Raw genomic sequence first — 16,149 nt, forward strand, 5'->3', positions numbered from 1 at the left:
AAGATAAAAGCAAGGCACAGGAAATATATGGGCAGCAAAACCCTTCAGACCTTGATCCAGGCCTGACACCTATGAAAACAAAGGGAAAGCCCACAGGATTGGGCAGGAAGGGCCTCAAACTGTGATGCAGATTTCATAAAGTCTCCGCCAGCACCAAAGGGAAATCTAGAGCAAAAGCTGCTTGTTGGAAGAGTATGACAATGGGCGGAAATACCCAGACACTAGTACTCCCACTGTACTTATTCGCCAGGGCTGTCGAGAAAGCTCAACACTGTTGTTCCAACTCAACACTGTAGAGGACCCTTAATGCCCACTGGCTGGCGGCTGTCAGTTACCGGCATCCTGCATGCATGGATAGTTTGTTCTTTTTTGAAGGGAGATCCAAGTAAGTAGTATACCTCCTTCCATTTCTGGGTTTCTTAAATTACTTGAACCACAAAATCTTTATATTATTACTGTTGTTGCTGTTATTATGATTTAAACAGTTAGACCGATTTTCTGTTACCTGTGAGCAAAGGAACTGTGATTGGTATGTGAAGTAATATTTTTAGATTTAAAAAGATTGTCAGTTCAGTTTAACATATACTTAAGAGGCAAGATACTTTAGTTATATTATCTCTGACCTTCAAAAACAAACAAATGAACAAACTCACAAATGCAGAGCTTATCACAGAATTGTTATGTGGTTGGAACTAATAAATGATAGCTATGATGATTTATCTCCATTTCAGTTATATTGCTCTTCAGTGTTTAATAATGGTAATTGGGTTTTTAGTTCCCAAAATTTGACTTTTTTTCTTGCACAGAAGTTAATGCTGATAGTTTCTTATGATTGTGTTAATGTTGAACTGACAAAAGGTATAAATTTTATAACTTAGTTTTTATAAGCCTTTACTTTTAACTCACAAATCTTGTTGCTATATTTGCAAATCTAATAATGTTGTAAGAATTTTAAGCACTTAACTTCATTTGTTATTTAATTAATGCTCAATTAGTTTATAAATTTTATGGATCAGATCTCTCAAATGTTAACAGTATATAGAAACTTTATTAACTAGATATTTTTAGACATTTCAAACAATTATTACCAATTTGAAAACCAGTTCTCCCAAATAATTCAAACACCTATTAAGCAAACTTACAAGTCTAACATGCAAGATATTTGCAATCTTTATGAAAGTCTAATAAATTTAATAAATTAGACAAATTTAATAAAGCAGATTCTCTTATCCATTTCAAACATCTTAAAGCAGATAAAGCATATATGAAGCAACACAATGACTATAAAATAGCTTACACATGCAAAAATCAATTCCACTTAAATCTATACTTCCTGGAGTTGGACACTTAGTTACCCAACTAAGAGGATGGTTACCCAAGTAACCATCATCAAGGGCCTGCTGTGGTTACTTGTGTAAAACTTGGGATCATCAGAAGGTTACCAACTCAGGTTGGGGTAGGGACTGTGGCCTGGGGACACTACCTAGGTGTTACTTAAAGAATGGTACTTCCTAAGCCACCAAATAATACCTTCCAAGTCTCCTCCTATAATCTGGTTTTAGTTGCTTCATCCCTGGCAGACTCCAAGCTTGTAGATCTCAACTGGGATACAATTTAGTTTCACAACTCAATTTATCATGTGTCTCTCAAGTTTCATCTTTACCTACATTTTCAACTTTGTATTATTCGATTTCCATAGATGGAATCTGAATTCTCTAGCTATATTGTAACTTACATCTTTGCTGCCTGATTTGACATAAGAAATTCAGCACCCTCTTTTTTTTGTGTGTCTCAGCTCTATCCCAAAGTAATTTTTGGAGAACAAAAACATCTTTTCTGCTCTTAAGTTGTTATCATTCTAGTAGAGAGAGCCAAGACATATACAAAAATCACCTACACTAAAAGGCAAAAATGAAGAAGACCATAAAAGTGTTGTAAGCAAATTTCTGTAAGATCACTGTGATAGAATTCTAAGATGGTCCCAATGAACGTTGCCCCCTGGTGTTACTCCTGAAATTATGTTACCTCACGTGGCAAAAAAAGGATTTTCCAGAGTAACTGAGGTTAGTAATTAGTTGACCTGAAGACAGGAAAGCTTTCCAGATGGACCTAACCTAAACACATGAGCCCTTTAAAAGAAGGGAGTTTTCTTTGGCTGGTAGCAGAAGAGGAAGTCAGAGAGTAAAGCAAGAGAGAGAAGGAATGTGCAGGAAGCTGTCTGTTGTTGAGATGGAGACAGCCCCAGGGGAAGGAGCTGAGAGTGGCCTCTAAGGGCTGAGAGTGGTTCCCTAAGTGACAGCCTCCAGGGAAATGGAGAGCTCCGTCATAACCACAAGGAATGGAATTATGCCAACAGTATGAATGAGTTTGGAAGGAATTCTTCCCCAGAGGCTCCAAAGAAGAGCCTAAACTGACACTTTGATTTTAGCTTTAGGAAACCCTAAGCAGAGAACTCAATTGGGCCTGCCCAGACTTCTGACCTACAGAACTCTGAGCTCATAAATGGATGTTGGTTAAAGTTGCTATGTTTGCAGTAATTTTTTATGCAAAAATAAAAAAAAATACAATCACAGAAAATTTCTACTTTGGCTTAAAGACTCAGTTTATTAAATTTTAACACGTGCGTGTGTGTGTGTGTGTGTGTGTTTATATGAAAGCATCTTTTCAGGTAGGGAGATCTCAGACTCTAACATCTAGTGTTTTCACGTGGAACTAGTTGATGAGACTAAAAAGTCGAGATTTCGTTGAATTAGGGAGGGTTTAGGAATCTGAGTAAGAAAGTTTAATTGAAAAAAATTTCAAACAAAGCTACGGAATTTTCCTCTTTTGGCCTTGTTATTTTCTTTTTGGCATAAGCCATTAAAATGAAATGTCTTCTAGGTTGGATAACACATTTTGCTATTATCAGTGAGAGACATATTTGGCTTATATGATTTATCCATTTGGCAAGTTACTTAGCAAGACTAAGAGAATGGAGTTCAGGGTAGGTTAATGCTGCTAGGGAAAGACAGGAATAGAGAAGACAAAGACATAGAGGTGTTCTTGGGAGACAGGTACAGGTGGGATCTACAAAGAGAAGCTTTCGCACCATGCAGAGGCAGAGGGTACAACACAAAAGGGAAGTATAAGTGCAGAAAATATGATAAAGGAGGACAAGGATGTGTGACTACACTGTCACTTTTGTACAGAGCTTGCTTGCACCTAAACATGAGAACAAACCCCACGTGCCTTTTATTTTCCTCATGAAATCCCATGTACAAAGAAATGGAAAAAAAGTTATAAAACAACTACTTTTATGTTGTATATACCTTCCCCCCCTTATCCTTTCTAGGAAGCTGTAATGATCAGCAATGTCTTTAACTCATGAGCACTTTTAACTTTTTCAAAGCATAGCCTGTACAAAGATTTTTCATTTCCTGACTGGTCATGAGGATGAAGTTTATTGTCTTTTTATTGCTACTATTTGGACATTTTTATACAGTTTTCTCTACATAGCGTAGAACATGTTACCCCCTGTAATTGCTTTTATATACTACTTGACTTAAAGATTGTTTCAAACTTTCTTACTCCTAAATCATTTTTATTTTTAGGCAGTTAGAACAAGGGCTAGATGGTTCTTGGAAAGTACCAGAGTATTAAAGTGGAGGGTGTTTTTTATTCCTTTCTTATGTTCATCTACCTAAAATAAAATTGGTGCTTTTCAAAGGAATGGGATGAAAAATATTTTGAGCCTTTACCCTATTTAAGCCCAGTTGTTATTATAAGTAATACTTGTATATGTATATTAAACTTTCTGGCAGATGAATATAATTAACTTTCATGTACTTTGCTTTTATATTAGTTAATACTTTTTATTTTACTAAGATTTAGATTGGACAGTATTCTGATGATCTCATCACTGGTACTTTTATGGGTGATAATAACCATTACCATCTGTGAGATGTCCTTAGGGTACCAAGAGTTTTATGGAACCTATAACATGGCAAATTCCTACTCACAGTCTTATTCAAAAACATATTATTCTATACCCTATCACTTTTAATGGTGAAACAATAACTCAATTTCGCAAAATATTTTATCCCCAACTCTTTACCTTTGTCATCCACTAAGGTTTTTAGTTTTTAAAATTAATGACTTCAATCTTTATTTTAATAACATTTTTATTATAAAAACTCTAACTCCGAGAAATGGTTATAAACTTACACTTTTCCTAATAGGAATGTAAGTTTCTCATCAAGCACCAGGCACTCAAGTTACTGGAACCTCAGTGTGCAGGCATAATTTCTCAGGTCCACAGTCCCTGTTCTCAAGGGCTCAAACTGAAAAAAAAAAAAAAGGTATGCAAATAAATAAAGGTAGGTAAATAAGCTTTGGACTGTATATTCATTATATTGCCAATGATTATGTGCATTCATCTATACAAATATCTATATTGAAAGACAATATGTAAAGGGTTTCATGAATAGAATAAGCCAAGTTCTGTAAGAATGTGGGAGAGGGAGGGTTTGGGTAAGGAGGAAAGAATGGAGTCATTGCCTTAAGATTGTGGGACTTGGCTGGGCCCAGTGGCTCATGCCTGTAATCCCAGCACTTTGGGAGGCCGAGGCGGGCAGATCACTTGAGGTCAGGAGTTCGAGACAAGCCTGGCCAGCATGGTGAAACCCTGTCTCTAGTAAAAATACAAAAATTAGCCGAGCATGGTGGTAATCCCAGCTACTTGGGAGGCTGAAGCAGGAGAATCACTTGAACCCAGGAGATGGAGGTTGCAGTGAGCCAAGATCATGCCATTGCACTCCAGCCTGGGTGACAGAGGGACTCAGTCTCAAAAAAAAAAAAAAAAAAAAGATTATGGGACTTGTCCTGACCCTGACTCTTATTAAAGAGACTTTGGACATATTGTTTCATAACATTTCTGGGCTTCAGTTTCCCCATTTCTAATTATAATTATTGTAATAACAATAACAACAATTATTTTTTATGAGGAAGTTAAGAATAAAAGCTCCTGATATATACAAATTGATCAATAAGTATTATTTTATATTTTCCTCATTTGTTGTCTATAATGTCTCTAAAATAAAAATTAATATTAAGCTTCCTTATAAAAAAGATTCTTAGTCCCAAACAGGTTTTGATCCACATATCACATAAGGTGACAATGTGAATGGAGAGAAAGGAACTTGCAGGAAATCTCTTCCAAAAAATATTTTGATGACTTACTGATTAACCAAAATTTACATTGATATTTTCTAAACCAAAAACTAAAACAAAATTTTTGACCTATGGTTATATCTCAATTTCAAATGACCTGGGCTGCAAACAGCAATACTTAATCAATACAGATATTTAATTATTTTACGTGTCAGTGTGTTGGTAGTAGGTAGGCAGTTCCAGCTTTGATCCAGTGACTCAGTGACCATAGTAGGGACTCAGGTTCTTTCCATCTATTCACTTCAACATTCTCAACACAGTCACATTTTATCTTCAAGTTGTCACACAACTGCCACCATAGTCTGTGCATAATGTCCAGATTGCAGAAATCCTTTTCACTACACATTAGGAGAAAAGAAAATCCTACCCTCAGAGCTATTTAATATAATACTCGGTGATTATGATTAAAGAAATTACAGGTCAGTTCCCTGGGATTAATGACACCTGTGCAACAGAGCAAGCATGTCAGAAGAACAATGAGATATAGGATTTGTGTTTTTTTCTACCCTGACATTATGCTTCCTGTTGCTTTTAATCATATTACGCATGCAGTTATTTAGCTCTCTGCATTTGTAAGTCAGAAGCACTGTACTAACATTAGCTTAATAGCTGTAAAAGCCTCAAATTGAGAGGCTATTTTAAATGTAAGTGGAAGCCATGGGTCCTCCACCTCTTTAATTCTGAAGAAAGTTTACATTTTCTAAGTGAAGAAGTTTGAGTGACAGGAGGGAATAATGCCACAGTATTGTGGTTCTCTACCTGTCTTTGCCCTGAAGCTCGTGCTATTCTGTGATGCTTGGCTGTGGCTGTTGGTTGGGGGACAACTACTTTCCTCTTTGTGGGGCTTTGTGTATGTCCACAACCAAAACACGGTTACCTATTATCAACACACAGTGAGCACTGACTGTGCACAGTTTCCTCATCTCTAGGAAAGCATTCATCCCATATGGAACGTGATGAACTAGACTCAGTTATAATGCATCCCTGGAAAGTTTAAGGTTAAGGGATGCAGGCTGCACAAACATCACAGCAGCCATCAGCCTAACAAGTAGGGCTAGATGTTCTCTGGGATTTTAACCATGGTTTCTGAAATCAGTTAGGTAAGCCAAGAAGCTGCAAATTCTCATCTGAAAGTGTAGAAGCATAATTGCTTTTTAACCTTTGGAAACAGCCAGGTTCTGCTCTAGCATTCATATTATTCTATAAATAGCCATAGAATGGGATCATACATGACTTTCATCTCTACGGCATCTCACTTACCAGGTGCTAAGTGAGAATCACCTGGAAGACTTAAGATGCAGATTGCCGGGCTGTCCCCCAGAGTTTCTGATTCAGGAGGTCTAGAGTGGGTTTTTTTCATTCCTTTATTCTTTTCTATTTTTTTAAATTGACAAATAAAAAATCATATGTATTGGGTATGTACTATATGTTTTGGAGTATGTACACTGGAGAATTTGTATTTCTTATAAGTTCCCAGTTAATGCCAATGCTGCTAGTCCAGGGACTACACTCTGAGAGCTACTATCATAAGGAAATGATTTAGAATTCTGGTTCTCCCCATATCCTGCTTTTTTGGGTGAGTCTCATTTATCCAAGTGTAAGTTGGATTTTTTAGATGACAGTGGGTCTAAATTATTCAAACACTTTAATTGTGAGTCAGCACTGGGAAGAGAGCACTGGCAGTGACATTGGTCTTGCTGAAATTGGAGTCCGTTTGTGCCCTTAATGCAATCTGGCTAAGCCAAGGCATGGAGGCCTGAAGCTAGAGAGGCTGCAGGTGTGCAGCCCATGTGTGTAATTCAGTTAGGGAATGACAGCAGTGTCACACAAATCCCCGCCTTGGCTCCAGATAGGAAAACACATTTCCCCTGCTCAGTGGCAGGGTTTTTCATACCTCTTTGTTTGGGGTTTGTAGAAGTGGCAGGCTCCCAGGGAGGTGTTGCTGTCTGCGAGCTCTCAATGGTGCAGCAAATTTTATCTTTCCATAGGTTAGATCGACTTGACCTGAGGGGGGCTGCATTTCCAGGAGAAGCGCTGTGTCTTCCTGGGGCACAGAAACGGCTCCACACACCTACCACTGTTCTTTTATGAGAGGAGATTGATTTCCCTGTGAGTGTATGGATGTGTGTGTGTGTATTTAAGAAAAACCTCCAACACCTTAATTGCAGGTTCCTTAATAGCACTGTATGAAAACAGTCGTAGCCTACAGGCATTTATATAATCTGCGTCCTTAGAGTATCTCTTACACAGCTTTTTGATCTTTGAGGGTTTTTTTTTTCCTCATCTACTCTGCTTAACTTAGATGAAATTTGTTTTCCATCTGTGCCACAAATTTCCTGTTAAAATGTCTAAAAATTTCTGTATGGGAAAAGCAGGATGAGCCTCTAGGTTTTTGACTATACTGATGCTCTGTGATCTCTACTTTTCCTTTGTGTGTCTGGAGTGCTATGTGGAGAGGAAATGCCTTGTTCTCTGAAAATGAAAGGAGCTTCTCTTGATGCTCCAGATAAAAGGTTAGGCTTATTATTTAGGCATCTGTGAGTGATCAACTCAAAAACCTTAACTATGCGGGGATAACTAATACTCTCCTAATTCTGTACTTCACAGCCCAGGTCTCTCCCAGACGAAAGTGTGGTTAGAAGGAAGTCATGTATGTCTGTCATTACATCAAACTCAGAGGGCTACAGAGGGTCTTGTTGGCACATACATGTTATTCATGTATGTCAAAGCATCTCTATTCCACATATGTAGTTAATGTTTGAATTCCTTCAATCAGCCTCTGCTTGGACACAGGGAAAAGGAACTTCCAGCTTCCTGGGACAGCCCAATATATTTGAAGAGAACTTCAATTAGGTGTATTTCATTCATGTATTTGTTCATTCATTCAACTGTCACAAAGCACATACAATGTGTCAAACAATCCTAAGTCTTTGGTATACAAAGATGGGTAAGACATGATTTCTATTTTGAAGAGAGAAAAATCTAACAGGAGAGAAATGCATGTAAAAAAAGAGTAATCAACTACTGTGAGAGGGTCGTTGTACATACTTCAGGTAGGAGGAAGGAGCTAGGGGCCACAGCACAGGTAGGGAGCAACTCTTCCCTGGATGGCAGCTGGGTAGATAGAAGGTGAGAGAAGGATTGGAGGAAGCTTGACAGAAGAAGTAATCTGAGCTAAACCTTGAACGATAAAAAGGGCACTAAGGAAAGGAGGAGTCAGGAGATTCCAGAGACCCAGGGCATGTGCGAATGTACAGAGTCATGAAGCTATGTGGATCCATTGAAGAAACACCACGTGCCATGGCCTTGGTGGAGTAAGCATGGAGGAATGAAACAGGGGCTGGAAAGGCATTCTGTTGCCACTTATAAAGGGTCTTGTACATTACGCTATGGAGTTTGGACTTCATTACCAGTAGTCTCCAAAGTGAGATAAATCAGTCTACACAGAGTTATCTACTAGGCTGAGAAAGAAAATATGAGAACTTGTATTGATAATTATTTTTTTCAACAAATAAGAAAGAAATTAAGCTTTGCTAATCTGTACTTTATGAACTGAAGGTTGGTACATTAGGCAAAAGCATTTTCCCTAACATATATTTCTGTTGGGGAATATAGTACGGACACTTCTAAGATAAAATGGACAGAACTTGATGACTGAGTAGTTATAGAAGTGATGACTCAGAGTTTTCAGTTTTGTTTGAGTGATAAGGAGATGGCGGGACTGCTTACCACCAACAGTTGTTCCATCTGTGTCCTTCACAATGATACCCAGCAGAGGGGGTGGGAAAGCTAAAGTCTTCTCCGAGCACCACTGTCCTCTCTGGTGCTGGGGTGAAGCAGGCTAGAGAAGTGCTGTCTTTTGTTAATTCATCCAAAACCCAATGTGTGCCCGTAAAGTCTCTGGTAGTGGTTCCATCCAGTGGCACAGAGATTGAGGAGGAGTGGGTTGAGGGTGTAGGGAGACTCAGGTTTGATTTTAGGCATGCTGTCTCTGTACTTATTAAGGACTTTCAGCTGGGATGTCTAGTTGACAATCAAAAATACGGATCTAGAGCTCAGAGGAGGGCTGGGGTCCAGAGAAGAGAGCAGGATTGTGAAACTCATCAGAGAACAGGTGGTAATTCAAGTCATGAGCATGATTAGGATCATAGGTGGGCATGTAGAGTGAGAAGAGGCAGGCATGACCTAACTGAGGGGGCAAGTAGATGGTAAGGAGCCATTTGTGGGACAAGAAATAATCTAAGGCAGAAAGCAAACCAGGGAGGGTGGCACCACAGGAGCTATGGAAGAAGAGAACTTTAAGAAGGGAATGGCCAATGGAGAAAGAGCAAATCAATGAGAAGAAAAGTTCTCTATGGGATTTGGAGTTAGGAAATTGTTAATTCCCTTAGAAAATTACTTCATTGGAGCAATGAGTGCAGATACTTGATTAAATGATTAAAGACTGAAATGGAGGGAAGAAAATCAAAATTGGAAATGTAAAAGATACACATTATTAAGAAGTTTGCATAAGAAGGGAAGGATAGAGATTAAGGTCATATGAACCTTCTCAGAAGCCCTTGAAATGTCATTGAACAGATATTGATTTCTTCTTAGCCCAGTGTTAAGATCTGTGTCTCCCCTTATGTGTGAATCAGGCTCTCTGACCTCCCAGGATATTTTCCCTATTCAGTCGCTTCGCTACATTTCATGTCCAAAATTGAACCAGTTTTCCAGATATGCACACACCACGATTTTGTCTAAAAGTTAAAGACATTTTCCAATTTGTTTCTGGTTCTCACTCTAATGATAACTAGAGCTTAGTGTCCCTTTTGGCTTTAGCAACACATTGGCCCCACATCTTCAGGATACTTTGTAAAGCAATGTTGCCCTGCTCCAGAATTTGCATACATGTACCTTGCACATAAAAAGCACTGAATATTTGTTAATTGAACCAATTATGTCAGAGACTATAATTTTGGAAGCAATTTTTCCTCTGAGTGACCCATCTTGAAGCTCTCATGTCATATTGTACTCCATACAGACTCAATTGATTCCTTCAGTTACCATTAAACCACCTAGAAACATCTACTGTCTTTGCAACCCTGAAGGTATTCCTTCTCCTGTATTCCCTCTTCCTGATCATTTATAAAATATATTAAGTGGCACTTTTTTCCAGAGATGCTACTTTGTATGCTTCTTTCTCCAGAAAAACACTTATTCAGCCCTAAACTTTGACTTGTTTCAAAATCTCTTAATGAACATTCCCCCCAGTAAGTCCCAACCCCAACTCAGGCTGACAATGTTTTAAATTACTTTTGAAATAAAGCCTTGTTTAAGGTTTTGAAACATGGAAATAAATTGAGTTTCCTGGAATCTCATATTTTCACGCCTACCACCTCCAAGCAGTCTGGTGGCTCTATCAGGAATAATTTCCTCTTATAAAAATTGTAATGCTTTATTTGTGATACATGCTGAAATGTTTAGTGATTCTATGGTTTATGGTATTATAATTTTGCTCAGTTTTCCTGAGGTCTGTCTGCCAGGGACCTCATCGACTGTGGCAGGATGCCTGTTTTGATCAATATGTACACAATTCTGGCTATAAATTCCCTCAAAATGCTTGGGTGGGTGCCCATGATTTATTTATTTCCGTTTGCCAATTAGGTCTAGAGAGCCTTCCTAATAGACTCACTGGAAAAAACAGAAAGAAATCTTGGAAGGAAAGAGCTGAACTGAAAAAGAAAAACCTTTCTGCTCTCTAAATTTAGAATAAATCCATCACCATTTTTGTTTTACCTCAATTAACTTTATCCCGCTGAATTCATCTAGTCTCCAAAGAAATCTTACAGCCTGGAGAGTTCCTCCATTCGTCTGGACTTTTAAAAGTTCTTGTGAAATGTATAGTCCATGTGATCAGGAAATCTGAGTATACTGGTAGTTCATTATTATGATGGCACTTGTGGGCGTCAGGAACGATAATGTCTGTATTTAATGGTATTTGTGGCTTGCCCCTGGCTTGCAATTACCTGCCAAGTGTAGTGGCTGGATTGAAAGCATGATTGCAACAGCCCATTTTCTCTTAGAAATCCTACTGGCTCCTTGATGATAATTTGACCTAAAGCATTGTGAGTGTGAGAGTGTGAGTGTGTGTGTGTGTATGTGTGGTGCTATCACTTCCTCATTCCTCCTGTGCAATAAAAGGAAAGTTCCCAGGGAATTGAACAATTCAAATAATAAATTTTTTCAGTATTGGCCTTGCTCAGCCAGCTGAATATTCTTGATAAAACAGCAGTTGCCTGTCCTGAACCCACACCTTAGGCAAGAGACACCTGGTATGTGGAGAATGTGCTGAGTTCACATGTGGCCATGACAGCACAAGGCTGTGACCGAAGTGTCTGGTCTCAGGAGAGGTTTATTGTCCACAGGTCTTAGGGTCTGCCAGGAGCTGCTGATGATTCAGCCATTTTGTATTCATTTGTCTATTATGAGTGGGACAGTAGCTGTTACTGTTTTATACTCTTAAAATAAAAAAAAAAACAACACTGCACAGTTTAGACAACTATACAAGATGACCCCCACTGCTAAAAGTTGAAATACTGATGTTGCATTTACACAGAGTTGGCTGTGAAAAAACAGAATGCAAGGCAGGACTTCGGATTCCCACTGCTGTGCAAAAGGAGAGATAAAAATAATAGCAGCAAAAACTCATGCAAATACATCAACCTCAAGGCTAAGAAACTTAATGCTCCTGAGTGGAACAGTAGAAAGCTTATGACCATTATTCTCTATTTGATGTATTGCTTGGACAGTTTTAATTATTTTATTCCCATTTAAAATAAAGGTTAATTAAAATGTCTACCAGCTATTAATAGTTCACATGTTAAAAAGAACTTTTTTCTATGTTTTATACGTTTTTCTTGTAAAATCAATGTACAATCACTATAGACAATTAGGGGCAAGAATAAGCAAAATAAAAGAACATGAATGTCTAACAATTATATTCCTCTTACAGCATGCCTGGCAAAATTGTAAATGATTTTTACATATAAGCTCATTTAATTGTCAAAGCAACCTTATGAGGTAGGTTTTTACCTATCCCTATTTTACAGAAAAGGAAACTGAGGCACAGAGAGGTTAAACAACTTGCCCAGAGTCCAAAAAACAGCCTGGCTCCAAAGTCAGCACTGCTCACCACACTGTTGTACTTCTCTCTATGACCATCCACAGTGGCCCTCCCTCAGGTATAACTTACAGTTAAGCTTAGCATATAGCTTTCCAGATCTTTTCTTATTAATAAACAAGTAAATATATGGTACACTTGCATATCATGCATCAATATATTGTCTATGTATGTTACATTAATTTCCTAGTCTGACTCTCAAAATAGTCTTTTTAATTTTTCTGACCTTATGAATGAGGAAACAAGCTTAGAGGGGCCGAGTGACTTGCCCCAAATCTCATAGTTGTGGTGGAAGAGAAACCTTTTCCCAGGTCAGCTACCTCCATCAAAGGGATTCTTTTCTCTGCACTAAGCTGCCTCATGGTCTTTTAATTTTGACTGTGATGAAAGCACACAATTTCATCGTGGTGGGATGCATCACCAGGTTGAAGGTGATTAGGTGCTGTAGTGGGGGCTCTCAGTGCCCTGCTAGCTCTGCCTTACCAGCTGGTGCACCTGTCTCCCAGCGGCTGCAATGCTGGCTAGTAACCATGCCTAGCTGTCCTCCTCTATAGAGAATCGCCTTTGGTCACTTCACCCCTTGCAGGGTCTCATCTAGAAAACTGGACTTGGGACAAGTGGTGTTTGATAACATGACTCCCCTCTGGGGAACAAAAACCAGCACCCACATTGAGGCAAGGGCTGCCTTTTGGAGTCCTACAACAGTTTTCATAATTTTTAGCCATAGTTTGCCTTGAGTCAGTAGGGCTTTTTTCTTTCAAAAAGTCCAGTGACTATTTTTTCAAAATGTTTTATTTAAATATTTTGTTAAGGTGACTTACATAGACCAATGAAAGCCCTAAAAACCATTTCAAACACGTTTAATTCAGGGTCATTTCTCATGTTTCCATATTTCTAAGCTTTAATGCTTTTCTATTTCAAATCAATTACTTTCTATTCATTCTTTAAGCACACATATTTCAGAGTTATAACAGAAGAATAGCTATGAATAACTACCCTGCCTCCTTTAATTTCACAGTACTCCCATCTGCCTTCCATCTCCCTTGCTGAAAATTTTCTCTGCTCCATCACCACAATTTCACTGTTAGCTTTCTCCTACCAACTTCTGGTACATCTCACTATTGAAGTTTTCTCTGTTATAGCCATCCTGTGTGCCCTCTTCTAAATGAACACTTCACTTCTGCCTTAACTGTCCTTTTGAAATCATATCTAGGCACAAAGTCCACAAATTTTTAATTGATTCTTTAATCTAGTTACCATCATGGTTTTATAAACCCGACTTTCTGAGGTTTGCCAATAGAACTATCATGTAGAAGCAGATCTGGAATATTTGGGCAATACTGTAATTTTTCAGAAGTGGAGATTATACTGCCATGCAATTTAGTGGTGTTTGAATTTTCCTGAATTTCTGTTTCTATCCCCATCCCAGCTGACTCATAATTTATTTATTTACATTATTGCAAGAGCCTCTGAGCTGAGCTTCCTGTCTCCCTTCCCAATCCAATCAATCCATCCTCTATAGAGCTACAAAAGAAACCTTCCTAACTCTTTTTCTCACCATGGTACTTCCGTGTTCAAAAACCCATCCCTGGCTCCCCATTGCCTAGGGAATGCTGTATTAAAAACATTTTAGGCCATCAGACATTGGTATAACATTTGTAGGACTGCAATAAAAATACAAATAGGGTCTCTGACTCACCCCTCTTCTCTCTCAATTCCACAAGGGGCCAAATAGGCATGTGTGTGAATAGCCACCCTACAGTCAAATGCTGTCCATAACCCTCCAGCCTCCACCTGCAAACGGTCACCTCTTGGCCATTCTTGGATTTAGGGATGTATGCTGGTGGTGTGGTCTATCCTTAAGAGGATGGACTAGAAGAAGAGGCTTGTTCAGGACCTGGAAGTGGGGTAAGGCCATGGAGGCAGCAAATTCCAGGGTCCTGAACATGAGAATGAGCATGGTCTAGAGGGGGAGGACAGTGCTGGGAGAAGGTGGACATGGTCCCTTATCCCTGTGGATTACTAATCCTGTGTAGAGGGGTATGGCTGGAGGAGGGTCAGAGCAGGACCTTCTCAAACACGAGGCTAAGGGAAAGACTCTCTTGCAAGATTTAAGGGCAATTCTGAGTCTGGCATGGAAGACTTTTCATGATCTGATCCCAACTTACTTTTTCAACATCATTTCATACTACTCCCAGGTGTGACCCATCCACAGTGACCAGTTTAGTCCACTTACATGTCTTTGGGGCATGATCTTCCTCATCCACCCATGTGACTTTCCTCATGCTATATACCAGATCCCAAGTTCACAGGGACAGGTTAAATAAATGAGTGTCATAGGCCAAGTGGGGCCCACAGAATGCTAGAGAGAGCAAGCCTCATCTAAATGGCGGTGCCAATTTTCAACTCCAGTCAACTGGTAGCATGAAAGACTGTGCACCCAGTATTGTCAGGTCAGTCTTCTATTAGGTCAGAAATACAGATTTTTCATAAGAAATCTCTTGATTTTGAAATATTGACAACTAATTAAAATTAAACAAGAAAAACACTCTGCTGTCCAAATCAAGCTCCACTGTGGCTCCAATTTGGCCTGTGTATGTTCTGTAACCTGATATTGTCTGTATGCTTCCCTCCAACTCTGTGAATCTTTCCTTTCTTCAATCATCAACTCAAATTCTACCTCGTCCTTGAAGCTTTCCTGGATCACTCCAACCCATAGAACTTTCTTTTTTATCTTAAATGTTCTAGTACTTATAATCCAGCCCACTAATTTGACACCATTTGAAATCCTCTTTTTATATCTCGAATTTAATTGAGATTAGAGAGTAACAGTCACGCCTTTTTTTTTTGTTTATCTCATAGGGTCTAAGAGTTCCAGTCTCATGGTATTTGTTAAATCACCAATGAATAAAAACAAAATTGTACTATGCTTTAAAGAGTATATACTTTAGACCAAGGAATTTAGCTTCTGAGAATTTCAGTTAGGGAAAAAACATAAATTTGTGCAAAGATGTATGCATGTAACAGGATATTTGTCATAGTCTTAGTTGTTAAAATAAAAATTTGGACAAACTAGGTATCCAGCAAAACAGCTTGAATAAATTAAAATTGTAGTATACAGTGTAATTGCTTGAATGTCTCTTAAGTCTCCTTTTCATCTATAATTTTCTCCTCCATTTCTGTAGTGTGTGTTTACTTGATAGTTTTTTTGTTTGCTTGTTTTTTTGCTGTGAAGAAGCTCTAGTTTAGTTAGGTTTCACTCATCAATTTTTTTTGTCACAATTACTTTAGAGGACATAGCCATAAATTCTTTATCAAGGCCAATATCTACAATAGTAGTCCCTAGCTTTTCTTCTAGGATTTTCTTAGTTCGAGGCTTTACATTTAAAACTTTAATCCATCTTGAGTTGCTTTTTGTATATGGTATAAGGAAGGGGTCCAATTTCTTCTACATATGGTTAGCCAGTTATCCCAGCATCATTTATTAAATAGGGAGTCCTTTGCTCATTGCCTATTTTTGTCAGTTTTGTTGAAGAGCAGATTGTTGTAGGTGTGTGGCCTTATTTCTGGGTTCTCTATTATGTTCCATTGGTCTATGGGTCTACTTTTGTACCAGTATCATGCTGTTTTGATTACTGTAGCCTTATAGTAAGGTTTATAGTCAGGTAATGTGATTTCACCAGCTTTGTTCTTTTTGCTTAGGATTGCTTTGGTGATTCAGGCTCTTTTTTGGTTCCATATGAATTTTAGATTTTTTTTTCTAATTCTGTGAAAATGAT

The 16,149-nt window shown here is 38.4% G+C and overlaps 1 long non-coding RNA gene across 1 annotated transcript in view; it reads left to right on the plus strand.

The window, feature by feature from the left end:
* Positions 1 to 283: 283 nt before the first annotated feature.
* Positions 284 to 16,149, plus strand: part of LOC741483 (uncharacterized) — a 42,241-nt gene continuing 26,375 nt past the window's right edge. The window contains exon 1 of the long non-coding RNA XR_010155458.1: positions 284 to 385. This is a non-coding gene — a long non-coding RNA (uncharacterized LOC741483). The remainder of the gene's footprint in view (positions 386 to 16,149) is intronic.

Source organism: Pan troglodytes, chromosome 2 (genome assembly GCF_028858775.2).
Source record: "Pan troglodytes isolate AG18354 chromosome 2, NHGRI_mPanTro3-v2.0_pri, whole genome shotgun sequence".
NCBI lineage: Eukaryota > Metazoa > Chordata > Mammalia > Primates > Hominidae > Pan > Pan troglodytes.